This window comes from Papio anubis, chromosome 9 (genome assembly GCF_008728515.1).
Source record: "Papio anubis isolate 15944 chromosome 9, Panubis1.0, whole genome shotgun sequence".
In the NCBI taxonomy this organism is placed as follows: Eukaryota; Metazoa; Chordata; class Mammalia; order Primates; family Cercopithecidae; genus Papio; species Papio anubis.
The window spans coordinates 95,756,735-95,775,783 of NC_044984.1; the positions used below are offsets into that span (position 1 = coordinate 95,756,735).

General features: G+C 42.4%; 1 non-coding gene and 1 pseudogene across 1 annotated transcript; both read left to right on the plus strand.

Annotated features, from left to right (window-relative positions):
- Positions 1-937: 937 nt before the first annotated feature.
- On the plus strand, positions 938-1,040 carry LOC116269001. Its single transcript, XR_004176327.1, has one exon. It is a non-coding gene; the product is annotated as a U6 spliceosomal RNA (small nuclear RNA).
- A 12,304-nt stretch (positions 1,041-13,344) lies between these two features.
- Positions 13,345-13,849, plus strand: LOC101003783 (annotated as a pseudogene).
- Positions 13,850-19,049: the final 5,200 nt, after the last annotated feature.

Here is a 19,049-nt window from a genome sequence, read left to right on the forward strand (position 1 = left end):
ACCAGCTCGGGCAACGTGGTAAAACCCCGTCTCTACTAAAAATGCAAAAATTAGCTGGGCGTGGTGGCAGGTGCCTGTAATCCCAGCTTCTTGGGAGGCCGAGGCAGGAGAATCTCTTGAACCTGGGAGGTGAAGGTTGCAGTGAGCTGAGATTGCCCCACTGCACTCCAGCCTAGGCGTCAGAGCAAGACTCTGTCTCAAAAAAATAAATAAAATAAAATAGAACTGAAAGGAAAAATGTGCTGTAATATAATTTTGTATTCAAACTACATATTCTGAACCAGATAAATGAGATATATATCCGGATGCTTTGTAAACTGAAATACTATATACAAATTTACATGTATTGACAGCCTTTCAGAATCTATATTAAGCACCTAATTATAAGTCACTGTGGAAATGACAGCGTGACAAAGACTAAAAAAGACCCATTAGGCATTTTGATTTAAAAAAATCTTATTTTTCAAAATTTGACCATATAATGCTTTGCTTTGTTAGTAAAGAACTGACTAATTCCCTACAGGCATTGAAAACAAAACAAAGGCCAGAGCAATGGCTCATTCCTGTAATCCTAGCACTTTGGATTGAGTCGGAAGGATCAATTGAGGGCAGCAGTTCAAGACCAACTGGGCAATATAATGAGACCCCCTGTCTACAAAAAGAAAAGTTTTTTGTAGTTAGCCTGGCCTGGTGACACACACCTGTGGTCCCGGCTACTTAGGAGGCTGAGGCAGAAGGATCGCTTGAGCCCAGGAGTTCGAGGCTGCTGTGATATGATCAAGCCACTATGATCTAGCTAGGGCAACAGAGCAAGATCTTTTTGCTAATAAATGGATAAAGTGTTGAGACATTGAATAAGGAGATTTAATGAGCCAACACACACAAAATAGAATAGTTATCAACACATAATACTCAAGGTTTTTTACAAAAGTGTTGAGAGCTTGTTTCAGCAGCACATATACTAAAATTGAAGAATACAAGGAAGATTAGCATGGCCTCTGCACAAGAATGACATGCAAATTGAAGCATTCCATATTTTTAAAAAATTTAAAAAAGAATAAAAGTATTGAGACAAATGTATAATTAACAAAGCCATAAATAGCCAAGAGAAACTTAGCTAATCTTTATTGGTGATTACATCCCACCTCCACCACTGCTTCTCTCAACTTTTTTTTTTTTTTTTTTTTTTTGAGACGGAGTCTCGCTCTGTCGCCCAGGCTGGAGTGCAGTGGCGCAATCTCAGCTCACTGCAAGCTCCACCTCCCGGGTTCACGCCATTCTCCCGCCTCAGCCTCCGAGTAGCTGGGACTACAGGCGCTCGCCACCGCGCCCGGCTAGTTTTTTTTTGTATTTTTAGTAGAGACGGGGTTTCACCATGTTAGCCAGGATGGTCTCGATCTCCTGACCTTGTGATCCACCCGCCTCGGCCTCCCAAAGTGCTGGGATTACAGGCTTGAGCCACCGCGCCCGGCCTCTCTCAATTTATGACAAGAGCAAAGTTCCTACTTTTATAGGAACGCAAATGCATAAAGGTCATGATAAGGTGTTGAAAAATAAAATAACAAAACTGTTATTTCCTGTATAGTTTGTGATTCTAACTAATGACAGCCATTACTCTATAGGAAAGATATATGTCTTTAGGGCAATGTTGCTTTTCAAAATGTAGTCATTCCTATTAATATTGACCTAGCAGCTGGCGGGGCACGGTGGCTCACACCTGTAATCCCAGCACTTTGGGAGGCAGAGGCGGGTGGATCACGAGGTCAGGAGATCGAGACCATCCTGGCTAACATGGTGAAACCCCGTCTCTACTAAAAATACAAAAAATTAGCCGGGCGTGGTGGCGGGCGCCTGTAGTCCCAGCTACTCAGGAGGCTGAGGCAGGAGAATGGCGTGAACCCGGGAGGCGGAGCTTGCAGTGACCCGAGATCACGCCACTGCACTCCAGCCTGGGTGACAGAGTGAGACTCGGTCTCAAAAAAAAAAAAAAAAAAATTGACCTAGCATTACAGTTTCCTGCTTATTAAAATGAACTCTTTGAGGAAGTAGAATTATAGCATCATGCTAGAATTAAAACTAAATGTTTGGTTTTCATTTATTTATGTATTTATTTATTTGAGACAGGGTCTCACTTTGTTACCTACGCTGGAGTGCAGTAGTGTCATCATGGCTCATGGCAGCCTCGATCTTTGGGGCTCAAGCGATTCCCCCAGCTCAGCCTCGCAAGTAGCTGGGACTACAGGTGTGCAAAGCAAATTAAAAACTTTTTAATTTGTTAGTAGAAATGGGGTCCCATTATGTTGCCCAGGCTGAGCTTGACTTCTTAGACTCAAGTAATCCTCCTGCCTCAGCCTCCCAAAGTGTTAGGATTACAGGCATGAGCCACTGCACCTGGTCAAAACTAAATGTTTAGATTGTAAGTCTTTGGAATTCTTTTCTTTAGACAACCATGTAGAATTGATCTCACCTCAAATGTCATCCTATTTAAAAATTGCAATCTACCCTTTTAATCCAACTTCTCACCAAACAGATTATAATTTACTTGCTTATTATGCTTATTATTTATTGTCTTACATTCACTAGAATGTAAGATCTATGAATGCAAATATTCTTGCCTATTGGTTCACTATTTTGTTCTTGTACATGGCCAATAAACAGATATTTGAATTCCAAAATAAGTTTTTGAGGCCAAGGCCATAAATATTAGTTTAATTCTTGAGCATATATTCTGCAATATGATTAAACTTGTTTCCTAGGATAGTCATAACTGAAGCACTTGTCCTAATTTGATACAAGAAGCCAAACCATCATCTTCAAGGAAATTGTGATATTTGAAGAGAAGCCACCAGGTGGTGGTGTTGTTTCAGACTAATTCTTACTAGAATCAGGTCAATTGGTCAGTTTACTAAAAGCTGAGTGGGCAGTTTCATCCTTTTCAGATCTTATGGTCCAGGAATCACTAAATTTTAAAATGTGAATGTTTTAATGCAGTTCAAGCAAACACAATAATTCAAAAACTCCTCTGACTAAAGTCACAATAAGATCAAATAAGCTCAGAATTTTAAAGCTAGAAAAATCCTCAATTTCAGCCACCTCAATTACACACAAAGAAGTAAAAACAAGCTAGACAGGACAGCAAATTTGATCATTTAACCTAGCCTGGAATAACTAGATTATGATGTCTTTTGTAAATGAGCCATGATGTATACATTTCATAAATTTCTTTTCAAATACATGACTATGCCTCAAGTATTTGCTGTAGTTTCCAAAGTTAAGAACTTAGCATTTATGTGTGTTCCATTGCCTATTGGAAGTTACATTCTGTTGTTCAGATTTTATTCTACAAAGAACAAACCCATAAAATATAATAAGTGTAAATATATAAGTATAATAAATATAGGTTTCATAAGGGCTTATAACTATGTATATAATTGTATTTTAAATTTAGGAGCAATTTGAGATCATAACTAGGTGTGTGAGTTTCACAAATCAGGATATTTATAGTGTTTCAAACATGTTTCCTTTTAAGGACATGTCTTTTGCCAACAAAGCACAATTTCTCTTTAGACTAAAGGTTGTTATTTTTTCAATTAAGATACAATTCACATACCATAACTCACCATTTTTAAATGTACAATTCAGTGGTTTTTAGTAGATTCACAAGGTTTGTAACTGTCACCACTGTCTAATACCAGAACATTTTCAGCAGGCTGAATAGAAAGTCTGTACCCATTAAGTAATAATTCTCTAGTCCCTGCCCCAAATTCCTGCCTCTGGTAACCTCTCATCTACTTTCTTTCTCTATGAATTTGCCTAATCTAGGTAGTTCATATAAGTAGGATCATACAGTATTTGTTCTTTTGTGTTTGGTTTATTTGGCATTATGTTTTCAAGGTTCATCCATATTGTAGCATGTAGCAATATGTCATTCCTTTTTATGGCTGAATAATATTCTGTTATATGAATATACCACAATTTGTTTATCCATTCATAAGTTAATGGACATTGGGTTGTTTTCACTTTTTGGCTATGTGAATAAAGGTGCTATTAACATCTCTGCACAAGTTTTCGTGGGCACATATGTTTTCAGTTCTCTTGGGTATATACCTAGGAGTGGAATTGGTGGGTCATATGTGTGTTTAACTTTTTGAAGAACTACCAAACTATTTCCCGTGGTGGCTATGCCATTTTACATTCACACCAGCAATGCATCTGGGTTCTGTTTTTTCCACACTCTCACCATCACTTATTTTCCACTTTTTAAATTATAGCCATCCTACTAGGTGGTTTGCATCATGGTTTTGATTTGAATTTTGCTGATAAAAACTAATGATGTTGAAAATCTTTTCACATGTTTATTGGACATATGTATATCTTCTTTGGAGAAATGTCTATTCACATGTTTTGACCATCTTTCAATTGGGTTATTTATCTTTTTATTGTTGAGTCATGAAAGTTCTTTATATATTCTGTGTACTAGATCCTTATCAGATTTACGATTTACAAATATTTTCTCCCATTCTGTGAGTTTTTTCACTTTGTTGAGCATGCCCTTTGACACACAAACTTTTCAAATTTTTTGTTTGTTTGTTATTTGAGACAGAGTCTTGCTCTGTCGCCCAGGCTGGAATGCAGTGGCGCAATCTCGACTCACTGCAAGCTCCGCCTCCCAGGTTCACGCCATTCTCCTGCCTCAGCCTCCCGAGTAGCTAGGACTACAGGTGCCCGCCAGCACGCCCGGCTAATTTTTTTGTATTTTTAGTAGAGACGGGGTTTCACCATGTTAACCAGAATGGTCTCGATCTCCTGACCTCGTGATCCACGCGCCTCGGCCTCCCAAAGTGCTAGGAGTACAGGCTTGAGCTATCGCACCTGGCCAAAAGTTTTTAATTTTGTTGAAGTCCAGTGCTTTGGTTTGAATGTGTCCTCCAAAGCTCCTGTGTTGGAAACATGATCCCCAATGCAACACTATTGAGAAGTGGGACTTTTATGAGGTGATTAGATCATAAGGGGCTTTATCTTCATGAATGAATTCATGTTGTTATCAAAGGATTAGAGTAAGTTTGTTATGAAAGCGAGTTCTGCCCTTTCTCTCAAGAGTGCTCTCTTGCCCTCCCACCTTCTGCCATGGGATGACAGAGCAAGAAAGCCCTCACAGGATGCAGGCATCTTGATGTTGAACTTCCCAGCCTCCAAAATTGTGAGAAGTAACTTTTTCTTCTTTATCAATTACTCAGTCTGTGATATTATGTTATAACAACATGAAATGGTTTAAGACATACAAGTTATTTTTTTCTCAGCTGGGTGTGGTGGCCCATGCCTGCCTTCCTAGCACTTTGAAAGGCCAAGATGGGTGGACCACCTGAGGTCAGGAGTTCAAGACCAGGCTGGCCAACATGGCAAAACCCTGTTTCTAGTAAAGATACAAAAATTAGCCACACGTGGTGGTGCACACCTGTAATCCCAGTTACCCAGGAGGCTGAGGCAGGAGAATGGAGGTTGCAGTGAGCCCAGGAGGTGGAGGTTGCAGTGAGCCAAGATCGCGCCACTGCACTCCCGCCTGGGCAACAGGGCAAGACTCTCTCTCTCAAAAAAAAAAAAAAAAAAAAAAAATTACCTATTTTTTTGTTTTGTAGCTTGTGCTTTTGGTATCATATCTGAGAAAGCATTGCCTCACCCAAGCTCACAAAGATTTACTTATATTTTCTTCTAGGAGTTTTATAGTTTTAGCTCTTACATTTTGATCTTTTTCTATTTTGGGTTGATTTTTGCAAATCATGTGAAATATGGATCCAAATTCATTCGCTTGACCAGGCTCGAGTGGCTCATGCCTATAATCCCTGTACTTTGGGAGGCCAAGGCAGGCAGATCACTTGAGGCCAGGAGTTTGAAACCAGCTTGGCCAACATGGTGAAACCTCTCTCTACTAAAAATACAAAAATTAGCCAGGTGTGGTGTTGCATGCTTGTAATCCCACCTACTTGGGAGGCTGAGGCAGGAGAATCACTTGAACTTGGGAGGTGGAGGTTGCAGTGAGCCGAGATTGCACCACTGCACTTCTGCCTGAGTGACAGAGCAAGACTCTGTCTCAGAAAAAAAAAAAAAAGCCCTGGCATGTGAATATTCAGTTGTCCCGGCACCTTTTGTTGAAAAAAGTAGAGTATATTTCCTCCATTAAATGGTCTTCACACCTTGTCAAAAATCAATTGATCATAGATAATATAAATGTCTTTTATTTTTCTTTTTTTTTGAGACAGTCTCACTCTGTCACCCAGGCTGGAGTGTAGTGGCACAATCTCCACTCACTGCAACTTCCACCTCCTGGGCTCAATTGAGTCTCCTGCCTCAGCCTCCCAAGTAGCTGGAACTACATGCGTGTGCCACCATGCCCGGCTAATTTTTTTTGTTGTTGTTGAGATATAGTCTTACTCTGTTGCCCAGGCTGGAATGCAGTGGTGCAAACTCGGCTCACCACAACCTCCACCTCCCAGGTTCACGTGATTCTCCTGCCTCCGCCTCCCGAGTAGCTGGGATTACAGGCACCCACCACCATGCCCGGCTAATTTTTTGTTTGTTTAGTAGAGATAGGGTTTCACCATGTTGGCCAAGCTGGTCTTGAACTCCTGACCTCAGGTGGTCCGCCCACCTTGGACTCCCAAAGTGCTGGGATTACAGGTGTGAACCACTGCGCCCAGCATCTTTTTTTTTATTTTCTTTCTTTTATTCTTTTCTTTTCTTTTCTTTCTTTTTTTTTTTTTTTTTGAGTCTTGCTCTGTCACGTAGGCTGGAGTGCAGTGGCATAATCTCAGCTCACTACAACCTCTGCCTCCCAGGCTCAAGTGATCTTCCCACCTAGGCTTCTGAGTAGCTGGAACTACAGGTGTGCACCAACACACCCAGATAATTTTTGTATTTTTAGTAGAGACAGGGTTTCAACATGTTGCCAAGGCTGGTCTCAAACTTCTGTACTCAAGTGATCTGCCTGCCTTGGCCTCCCAAAGTACTGCTGGCATTGCAGAAGTGAGCCACCACACTTGACCCATCTTTTTTCTTTTTTTAATAATTTTAACTAATTTTACAAAAAAAGTCAGTATTCATTTCACGTTACTACATTACAAATTTATTTCTGAATTCTCTCTCTCTCTTTTTTTTTTTCCTGAGACAGAGTCTTTCTCTGTTGCCCAGGCTGCAGTACAGGCACACAATCTCAGCTCACTGCAACCTTCACCTCCTGGGTTCAAGCGATTCTCGTGCCTCAGCCTCCCCAGAAGCCGGCATTACAGGTGCACACCACCATGCCTGGCTAATTTTTGTATTTTTAGTAGAAACGGGTTTTCACCTTGTTGGCCAGCCTGATCTCAAACTCCTGGCCTCAAGTGATCCACCCACCTTGGCCTCCCAAAGTGCTGAGATTACAGGTATGAGCCACTGTGCCCAAACTCTGAATGATCAATTCTAGTCCATTGATGTATATGTTTATCTTTGCGCCAGTACCACACACACTGAGTTGATTTTTTTTTTTTTTAATTTCGAGACAGAGCATCACTCTGTTGCCCAGACTGGAATATGGTGATGCAATCATAGCTCACTGTAGTCTCAAACTCCTGGACTCAAGCAATCCCCCTGCCTTAGTCTCCTGAATAGCAAGGACTATGAGTGTGCAACACCATCCCTGGCTAATTTTTTAATTTTTTGCAGGGATGGAGCCTCACTATGTTGCCCAGGCTGGTCGTAAACTCCTGGCCTTGAGTGATCCTCCCACCTTAGCCTCCCAAAGCAGCTGTTGATTGTTGTAGCTTTGTAGTAGATTTTAAAATTAGGAAATGTGAGTCCTCCAACTTTGTTCTTTTCCTACTTTGTCTTTGCTATTCTGGGTCGGTCCCTTAAATTTCCATGTGAATTTTAGAATCAGTTTATTCATTTCTGCAAAAAAAAAAAGGGGGTAGTTGGAATTTTTATAGGGATTACATTGAATCTGTAGGTTAATTTGGGAAGTGTCTTAGTTTGTTCCTGCTGCTATAACAAAATACCTTAGACTGAGTAATTTATAAACAATAGAAATTTATTTATCACAGTTCTAGAGCTGGGAAGTTCAAGATCAACACACTAGCAGATTTGGTGCTCGGTAAGGATTGCTGTCTGCTTCCAAGATGGTGCCTCTTGGTGCATTCTCATATGGTTGAAGGACAAAAGGCATTGAGCACTCCTTTCGACCTTTTTTTTTTGAGATGGAGTCTCACTCCGTCAGCAGGCTGGAGTGCAATGGTGAGATCTCAGCTCACTGCACCCTCCGCCTCCCAGGTTCAAGGGATTCTCCTGCCTCAGCCCCACAAGTAGCTGGGACTACAGGCACGTGCCACTACACCTGGCTAATTTTTGTACTTTTAGTAGAGACAGGGTTTCACCATGTTGGCCAGGATGGTCTCGACCTCCTGACCTCGTGATCCACCCGCCTTGGCCTCCCAAAGTGCTGAAATTACAGGCCTGAGCCACCACGCCCGACCACCTTCAACCTTTTTTTTTTTTTTTTTTTTTTTTTTGAGGCGGAGTCTCGCTCTGTCGCCCAGGCTGGAGTGCAGTGGTGCGATCCTTCAACCTTTTTAAAAAGAGTACTAATCCATTCATGAGGTCAGAGCCCTCATGAGTTAATCCCTTCACTAGAAGTCCTACCTCTTAATGCTATCACATAAATAGAGTAGTTTCCCCTTATCTGTGGTGAACTTTTCAAGGTTTCACTTACCCATGGTCCACCTCGGTCCAAAATATTCAATTGAAAATTCCAGAAATAATTCATAAGTTTTAAATTGCTTTCTATTCTGAGTAGCATGTTAATATCTCACACCATCCTGCTCTGTGCTGTCCTGAATGTTAATTTTATCTCTTGGTTCAGCATATCCCTGCTAGATATGCTACCCACCTGCTAGTCACTTAGTAGCCATCTCAGTTATCAAATCAACTGTCACAGTATTACAGTGCTTGTGTTCAAGTAACTCTTGTTTTACTTAATAATTACCCCAGGCTGGGTGCGGTGGCTCATGCCTGTAATCCCAACACTTCAGGTGGATCACCTGAGGTCAGGAGTTCGCGAACAGCCTGACCAAGGTGGTGAAACCCCGTCTCTACTAAAAATACAAAATTGGCAGGACACAGCGGCTCACGTCTGTAATCCCAGCACTTTGGAAGGCTGAGGCGGGCGGATCATGAGGTCAGGAGTTCAAGACCAGCCTGGTCAACCCGATGAAACCCCATCTCTACTAAAAATACAAAAATTAGCTGGGCATGGTGGTGCGTGCCTGTAATCCCAGTTTACTCTGGAGGCTGAGTCAGGAGAATCACTTGAACCCCGGAGGCAGAGGTTACAGTGAGCCGAGATCATGCCCTGCACTCCAGCCTGGGCAGCAGAGCAACACTCTATCTTGCAAAATAAATAAATAAATAAGCCATGTGTGGTGGCACATGCCTGTAATACCAGGTACTAGGGAGGCAGAGGCAGGAGAATCACCTCAACCCAGGAGGCAGAGGTTGCAGTGAGCTAAGATTGCACCATTGTACTCCAGCCTATAAAACAAGAGCGAAGCTCCGTCTCAAAAAAAAAAAAAAAGAAAAAAAAAAAAGAAAAGAAAAAGAAAGAAAAGAAAAGAAAAGAAAAGAAAAGAAAAGAAAAGAAAAGAAAAGAAAATCACCCCAAAATGCAAGCGTAGTGATCCTGGCAATTCTGATATGCCAAAAAGAAGCCTTTGCTTTTTCCAACCCTCTCTTCCATACTACTCGTTTTCCAACTTCCATGCTTTATACTCTGATGCAATACTAGTTTTTGTTTTTTTTGTTTTTTTTGAGACGGAGTCTCGCTCTGTCACCCAGGCTGGAGTGCAGTGGCGCGATCTCAGCTCACTACAAGCTCCGCCTCCCGGGTTCACGCCATTCTCCTGCCTCAGCCTCCCGAGTAGCTGGGACTACAGGCGCCCGCCACCTCGCCCGGCTAGTTTTTTGTATTTTATAGTAGAGACGGGGTTTCACCGGGTTAGCCAGGATGGTCTCGATCTCATGACCTTGTGATCCACCCGTCTCGGCCTCCCAAAGTGCTGGGATTACAGGCTTGAGCCACTGCGCCCGGCCTTCTGATGCAATACTAGTAATCAGCAGTGAGGAGATCTAGTCCTGGACGCTCCAGAGCATTGTCATCATATAAGGTTTGATACTATCTGCAGTTTCAGGCATCCACTGGGAGTCTTGAAACATATCCCCCATAGATAAGGTTGAGAGGAGGGTACTGGGTTGAATTCCAACATATGAATTTTGGAGGGATACCTATATTCAAACCATAGCAGGAAGTGTCCTCTTAACAACATTTATGGGCCAGGCACAGCAGCTTATGCTGGTAATCCTAGCATTTTGGTAGGCCAAAGCAGGTGGATCGCTCGAACCCAGGAGTTTGAGACCAGCCTGGGTAACATGGTAAAACCCCATATCTATTTAAAAAAAAAAAATTAGGCTGAGTGTGATGGCTCACACCTATAATCCCAGCATTTTGGGAGGCCAAGGCAGACGGATCATGAAGTCAGGAGTTCAAGACCAGCCTGGCCAACATAGTGAAACCCCATCTCTATTAAAAATACAAAAATTAGCTGGGCGTGGTGGCACACACCTGTAGTCCCAGATACTTGAGAGGCTGAGGTGGGATAACTGCTTGAACTTGGGAGATGGTGGTTGTAGTGAACCAAGATCATGCCATGGCACTCCAGCCTGGGTGACAGAGTGAGACTCCCTCTCAAAAAAAAAAAAAAAAATTACAAAAATTAGCTGGGCATGGTGGCACACACCTGTAATCCTAGCTACTCAGAAGGCTGAGGTGAGAGGATCGCCTGAGTTCAGAAAGTCAAGGTTGCAGTGAGCTGTGATCGCACCACTGCACTCCAGCATGGGAAATAGAGAGAGACTGTGTCTGGAAAAAAAAAAAATTAATTAATTAATTAAAAACCATAAAAAAGCAATATTGTATAGGCCAGGAGTGGTTGTTCACACCTGTAATCCCAACACTTTGGGAGGCCAAGGTAGGTGGATCACCTGAGGTCAGGATTTAGAGTTCAGCCTGGCCAAATGGTGAAACCCCGTGTCTACTAAAAATACTAAAATTAGCCCGGCATGGTGGTGTGCGTCTGTAGTCTCAGCTACTCTGGAGGCTGAGGCAAGAGAATTGCTTGAACCAAGGAGGCAGAGGTTGCAGTGAGCTGACATTGTGCTATCGCACTCCAGCCTGGATGACAGAGTGAGACACCATCTCCAAAAAAAACCAAAAAACAGAAAAAACCCTACAATATCATGTCTTCCAATCCATGACTATGTGATGTATTTTCATTAATTAAAATATCTTTTGCGTAGCACAGTGGGTCACACCTGTAATCCCAGCACTTTGGGAGGCTGAGGCAGGTGGATCACCTGAGGTCAGGAGTTTGACACCAGCCTGGCCAACATTGTGAAACCCCATCTCTACTAAAAATACAAAAATTAGCCAGGCATGGTTGTGTGCACCTATAATGCCAGCTACTCGGGAGGCTGAGGCGGGAGAATGGCATGAACCCAGGAGGCAGAGCTTACAGTGAGCCGAGATGGCACCACTGCACTCCATCCTGGGTGACAGAGTGAGACTCTGCCTCAAAAAAATATATACACACATATATATATTTTTTCAATGTTTTGGAGTTTTCAGTAACAGGTATTATAGTTCTTTGGTTAAACTTATTTATTTTGTTGAGACAAATGGTTCTTAACCTGACATTCTGTTAATTCACAGTAGACTTCTGGGAGCCTGCACACCTACTAAAATTATTTTCAGAATTTTATCTCTGTGTGGCATGCATTTTTTTTTTTTTTTTTTTTTGAGATGGACTCTTGCTCTGTCACCTGGGCTAGAGTGCAATGGCACGATCTTGGCTCACTGCAACCTCCGCCTCCTGGGGTTCAAGCAATTCTCCTGCCTCAGTTGCCCGAGTACCTGGGATTACAGGCATGCGCTACCACACATGGCTAATTTTTGTATTTTTAGTAGAGATGGGGTTTCACCAGGTTCTTCAGGCTGGTCTCAAACTCCTGACTTCGTGATCCACCTGCCTCGGCCTCCCAAAGTGCTGGAATTACAGGCATGAGCCACCGCATCTGGCCCATGCATTCTTTTCTCAGAAAGACAGCCTGGAACCTCTATCAGAATCTCAAAGGATCTGTCTGTGACCTAAATTTTTTGTTTTGTTTTGTTTTGTTTTGTTTTTGAGACAGAGTCTCACTCTGTTGCCCACACTGGAGTGCAATGGCACAATTTCGGCTCCCCGCAACCTCTGCCTCCCAGATTCAAGTGATTTTCCTGCCTCAGCGTCCTGAATAGCTGGGATTGCAGGCATGCACCACCACACCTGGCTAATTTTTGTTTTTTTTACTAGAGACAGGATTTCATCATGTTGGCCAGGCTGATCTTGAACTCCTGCGCCTGGCCTGTGACTTAAATTTTTATTTTTGTTTTTATTTATTTATTATATATAATAAACAGAAATGTATTGGCTCAGGATTCAGGAGGCTGGGAAGTCCAAGACTGAAGGGCTGACATCTGGCAAGGGCCTTATTCTGTGTTATCCCATGGTAGAAGGGCAAAGAGAGGGCAAGAGAGAGCCAAAAGGTGGCCAGACTCATCCTTTTATAAAGAAACTTTGATGCCTGGGAGCAATGGCTCACATCTGTAATCTCAGCATTTTGTGAGGCTAAAGAGGGTGGATCACTTGACCCCAAGAATTTGAGACCAGCATGGGCAACATGATGAAACCTTATCTGTATAAAACATTTAAAACTCGTCCAGGCACGGTGGCTCATACCTGTAATCCCAGCACTTTGGAGGCTGAGGTGGGTGGATCATGAGGTCAGAAGTTCGAGACCAGCCTGGCCAATACGGTGAAACCCTGTCTCTACTAAAAATACAGAAATTAGCTGGGCATGGTGGCGTGTGCCTGTAATCCCAGCTACTTGGCAGGCTGAGGCAGGAGAATCACTTGAACCCAAGAGGCAGAGGTTGCAGTGAGGCAAGATTGCCCCACTGTACTCTAGCCTGGGCAACAGAGCGAGACTCCATCTCAAAAAAAAAATTGCCTAACGCAGTGGCTCATGCCTGTAATCTCAGCACTTTGGGAGGCCAAGGCTAGCGGATCACCTGAGATCAGGAGTTTGAGACCAGCCTGACCAACACAGAGAAACTCTGTCTCTACTAAAAATACAAAATTAGCTTGGTATGGTGGCACATGCCTGTAAGCCCAGCTACTTGGGAGGGTGAGGCAGGAGAATTGCTTGAACCTGCGAGATGGAGGTTGTGGTGAGCCAAGATTGTGCCATTGCACTCCAGCCTGGGCAACAAGAGTGAAACTCTGTCTCAAACAAACAAACGAAAAAAAAGTAAAAAAATCCTTTCTGGCAGTGATGACCTACCCACAAGAACATGCCTCTTGCAAAGGATCTCCTTCATTCCTCTTCAGAAGAGGAGAAGAGGAAACACAAGAGGAAACGCCTGGTGCAGAGCCCCAGTTCCTACTTCATGGATGTGAAATGCCCAGGATGCTATAAAATCACCATAGTCTTTAGCATGCGCAAACAGTCGTTTTGTGTTTTGGCTGCTCTACTGTCCTCTGCTAGCCTACAGGAGGAAAAGCAAGGCTTACAGAAGGATGTTTCTTTAGGAGGAAGCAGCACTAAAAGCACGCTGAATCAAGATGAGTGGGAAACCATCTCAATAAACAGGTTTTGGATCTAAAAAAAAAAAAATTAGCTGGGCATGTTGGCACACATCTGTAGTCTCAGCTATTTGGGAGGCTAAGGTGGAAAGAATCACTTGAGCCTGGGAGGTGGCTCATGCCTGTAATTCCAGCACTTTGAGAGGCTGAGGCAGGCAGGTCACTTGAGTCCAGGAATTCAAGACCAGCCTAGGCAACATGGTGAAACCCGGTCTCTATTAGTAAAAAAAAAAAGTTCAAAAAATTAAAAATTAAATTATTTGTTACATAATTTTTAGAGGAACCTATTAACTACCCAGCTATGCATTAACTATAATAACTATTTATATAGTTGGTCAAATGTTGTAGGCTACAGGACAGCTGTTGTTTCTGAAGTTGAAGTTAGCTAATATATTTTAAAAAGTGAACACTTGCATAATAAAATATACTACAATAGGACTTGGAAAAAATGGAGTGAAAAAAAAACTTGGTTACTGGCATTTTTGCTGTTAATGTTGCACTGGCAGGAGAAAGAAATTAGGTGACTTTTTTAATGTAGGGTCCAAAGGAAAGGTTCCTTTTGGCCCTCTGAAGAGTATTGAAAAATCAATCCACAAAAAGGCAGATTAATTGAAGAAAATACATACAACAACTGGGGACAGTTGGTGCACATCTGTAATCCCAGCAACTCAGAAGGCTCAGGCAGGAGTATTGTTTGAGGCCAGGAGTTGGAGACCAGCCTGGGAAACATAGAAAGACCCAGTCTCTAAAGAATAAAAAAAAAAAAGAAAAACAAAAACAGAAAAGACATACGGATTTATTTAACATGTATACACAGGAGCCTTTAGAATGAAGATCCAAAAATACAGGGAAAATTGTCCTTTAATGTTTAGGTTTACAAACTAGAACAGCGGTGTAGAAATGTGATTGGACAAAAGGATTATGACCTAATGCTAGTAGCCTGAGTAGGACACCCAGAAATGCCTGTGTGTCTATATTCTTTTTGGCCTCTCTGGGTATTTTTTTTTTTTTCTGGTTATGGGGCAGGACCCTCTCTGAAATGGAGAGTCTTAGGATCAATAATCAAACAAGACAGGTCAGATAATTTTTTTATGGCCAATTTTTACACAGAAGGGTAGAAGGAAAATAAAAGTAATATTTTTAGGTTTTATGGTTGGCTTTGGGGAAAAGGGGTTCTGGTTTCTATGATCTGCCTTGGGAAGAGGGATTCTGGTTTCTATGGCTAGGTTTTGGGGAGAATGGGACTGTAAGAACATCAGGAGAAAGAGGAAAAGTTTTGCTTCTGAGGCCTTCATCTTGGGGGTATTGTGTTTTTTTAAGAGACAGGGTTTCACTCTGTCACCCAGGCTGGAGTGCAGTGGCATGATCTCGGCTCACTGCAGCCTCAGCCTCCCAGGTTCAAGTGATCCTCCCACCTCAGCCTCCCAAGTAGCTGAAACTACTACACCACCACAGCCAGCTAATTTCTAAACTTTTTTTTTTGTAGAGACGGTGTCTCACTATGTTGCCAGCCTGGTCTCAAACTCCTGGCCTCAAATGATCCTCCTGCCTCAACCTTCAAGTAGCTAGGATTACAGGCACATGCCACCATGCCTGGATATTTTGTTTTTGTTTTTGTAGAGACAGAGTCTTGCTGTGTTACCCAGGCTGATCTCGAACTCCTGGCCTCAAGCAGTCGCCCGCCTCAGCCTCCTAAAGTGCTGGATTACAAGCATAAGCCACTATAATCAGCCGGATATTGTTTTCTGAGTCCCAAAAGTAAACATAATGATTGTTATAATTGAACATAACTGTGTTAGTTGTAGCTGAGAAAGCAAAGGCTTTGGAATTTTATTTAAAAGCAAACAAAGCCATGCGTGGTGGTGCATGCCTATAGTCCCAGCACTTTGGGAGGATGACGCAGGAAGATTACTTGAGCTGGGGAGATTGAGGCTGCACTGGTGAGTGATCATGCCACTGCACTCCAGCCGGACCAACAGAGTGAGACCCTGTCTCTAAATAAATAAATAAATAAATAAAAGCAAACAAAATATATCTAACCAATCAACAACTTGAAACTGCCCAATCAATCCTATTGACTTACCAGTGATTAAAATGAACTGTTGGCTTTTTTTTTTTTTTTTTTTTTAAAGAGACAGGGTCTCCTGTCACCCATGCTGGGATGTATGGCACGATCATAGCTCACTGCAGCTTTGAACTCCAGGTCTCAAGCAATCCTCCTGCCTCAGCCTCCCAAAGAAAATGGATTATTTTGAACAAAAACATCTGATGAACCCTTTTTCCAGACCTGATTTTCTGTCAAGCTTCTGTTCTGAATCTCCAACTACTTACTAGAGAGTTCTTTATGGGATATTCACTCAAGCTTCATATGTCTAAAACCAAACATATCTTTTTGCTAACTAAAAAGTAAAACAAACAACTCTAAAAATCTGATTTACTCTCCCAACTTTCTTATTTCTCTGCTCAGTGAGCCAAATTCTACCTCTCCTTGCCACATATGAGTTAATGCAGAGGGCCTTTCTCTGGCCTCACAGTGACCAAATCTTATTCATTCATCCTTTATCTCCTACTCTTGGACAGCAGCCTATTTCTCCTCACCCTCAAATACCTTTGAACACCACCACTTTGCATCTAATAAAGTCTGTCCTCTGCTAGGTACTGAATAAAAGTTCACAGAATATATCATGTTAGTTTCTTTATTAGAAACCTTTAAAACTTGTTGCCCAAGGATGTTCGTAATTGTTGGTTACTATCTTAGTCAGTTTTCTGCTGCTATAATGGAATACCACAGGCTGGGTGATTTATAAAGAAAACAAATTAATTTCTCACAGTTCTAGAGACTGGAAAGTCCAAGAGCATGGCATTGCTATCTGGTGAGGCCTTTATGCTGTATCATAACATGGCAGAAGGTTAAGCAAGCTTGTGAGAACAAGAGGAGAAATAGAACTGAACTCATCCTTTTATCAGGAGCCCACTTCTGAGATAATAGCATTAATCCATTTATGATGGCAGAGTTCTCGTGACTGAATTACCTCTTAAAGAAAGCACCTCTTTTTTTGTTTTGTTTTGTTTTGTTTTGAGGCAAGGTCTTGCTATGTTGCCAAGGATGGTCTCAAACTCCTGGCCTCAAGTGATCCTCCTGCCTCAGCATTCCAAAGTGCTGGGATTACAGGCATGAGCCTCTGTGCCCAGTCAATAGCACCTCTTAATACTGTTATAATGGAAATTACATTTTTTTTTTTGAGGTGGAGTCTCGCTCTGTTGCCCAGGCTGGAGTACAATGGTGTGATCTCAGCTCACTGCAGCCTCCTCCTCCCAGGTTCAAGCAATTCTCCTGCCTCAGTCTCCTGAGTAGCTGGGATTACAGGCACCCACCACCACGCCCAGCTAATTTTTGTATTTTTAGTAGAGACGGGATTTCACCATATTGGCCAGGCTGGGCTCGAACTCCTGACCTCATGATCCGCCCGCCTCAGCCTCCCAAAGTTTTGGGATTACAGGTGTGAACCACTGCGCCCAACTGGCAATTACATTTCAACATGAGTTTTGGCAGGAACACTTAAATCATACTAGTTACTTACTTGTTTAGAAGGCTAACTTTTTAAGGGCAGCGTCTTTCTTCTTCTTCTCTGTATCCCCAGTGCTACCATACTGGAGTTCAATAAATGTTTGTTGAATTCATGAAGGATGAGGCTTGAATTTCTTAGCATTCAAATACTCCCATAATCAGATCCAAGTGACTACCTCCCTCCAGTTCAGTCAAACATTGTGGAATTGCGGGGAAACTCACTGTTTCCAGGACTCTGTAGATTTTGCTTCTAAAGTGAGGTTTGCCATTATCATCGGGAAAGCCATCCAGCCACTCTGTGGTTCAGATTCCTCTGCAAAATGAAGGATTGGTCAAGAGTGAAACTTCTCAGACTTTAATGTCTACATACAAAGCACCTAGGCTGGGCCCGGTGGCTCACGTCTGTAATCCCAGCACTTTGGGAGGCTGAGGCGGGTAGATCATGAGGTCAGGAGATCGAGACCAGCCTGGCTCATATGGTGAAACCCCGTCTCTACTAAAAATACAAAAATTAGCTGGGTGTGGTGGCGGGCATGCCTGTAGTCCCAGCTACTCGGGAGGCTGAGGCAGGAGAATGGCGTGAATCTGGAGGCGGAACTTGCAGTGAGCTGAGATCGCGCCACTCCACTCCAGCCTGGGCAACAGAGCGAGACTGTCTCTTAAAAAACAACAACAACAACAACAACAACAAAGCACCAAAGACCTTGAACATGCAGAATCAGACTGTGATTCTGCATTTCTACAAGCTCCCAGGGGATGCTAATGCAGCTAGATCCACAGACTATCCTTGCTATGGTCTGAATATTTGTACCTTTCAAAGATTATGTTGAGATTTAATCCTCAATGTGGCAGTATTGAGAAGTGGGGCCTTTAAGAGGTGACTGGGCCATGAGGGCTCTGCTTTCATGGTGGATTAATCCATTTCTGGATTCACGGATTAATGAATTAATGGATTGTTGTGAGAGCAGGACTGGTGGCTTTCTAAGCATACTCAGTCTCCTTACCATGAGACATCCTGCACAGCCTTGGGAGCCTGCAGAGAGTCCTCACCAGCAAGAAGGCCCTCACCAGATATGGTCCCTTGACCTTGGACTTCTCAGCCTCCATAACTATAAGGAATAAATTCCTTTTCTAATAAATTACCCAGTTTCAGGTATTCTGTTTTAAGCAACAGAAAGACTAAGACAACCGTTTAATTACGAAGTTCTATGTTCTCTGGCTTATTTATTGTCTTTTTCATGACTGACGCTATAAAGTTCTGTATATTGCTTCTCTTCCCTGAGATGCTTTCTCTATTCATTTGCCTCCATATAAGTCCAACTCATCTTTTCAAGCTCTTTCTCCTGGGCAAAGCCTTCCCTGACTACTCTAGTTCCCCAGTTCCTCCCATCTTTCTTTTTTCTATTATAGTATCCATTGTTGGCACTTGGAATGTTACACTAATCACCTACAACTATTAATTGTTGCTTATCATTATGTATACAAGTAACCAGTTATATAGTTATATATATTTTTTCTTTCCTGGGAGGCTTACCACAATGCCTCAGGTATAGTAAGTTGCAAGTTTTGTTGAATAAATGAATGAATGAATGAATGAATGAATGAATGAATAACTTACTACAGTATTGGTGTTCCAGAGAGATATCAAATGTTTCAGTATTGTATAAAATTGTTTTCCAGAACATGGAGGAAACTGCCAATTTGGAATTTCCCCAGCC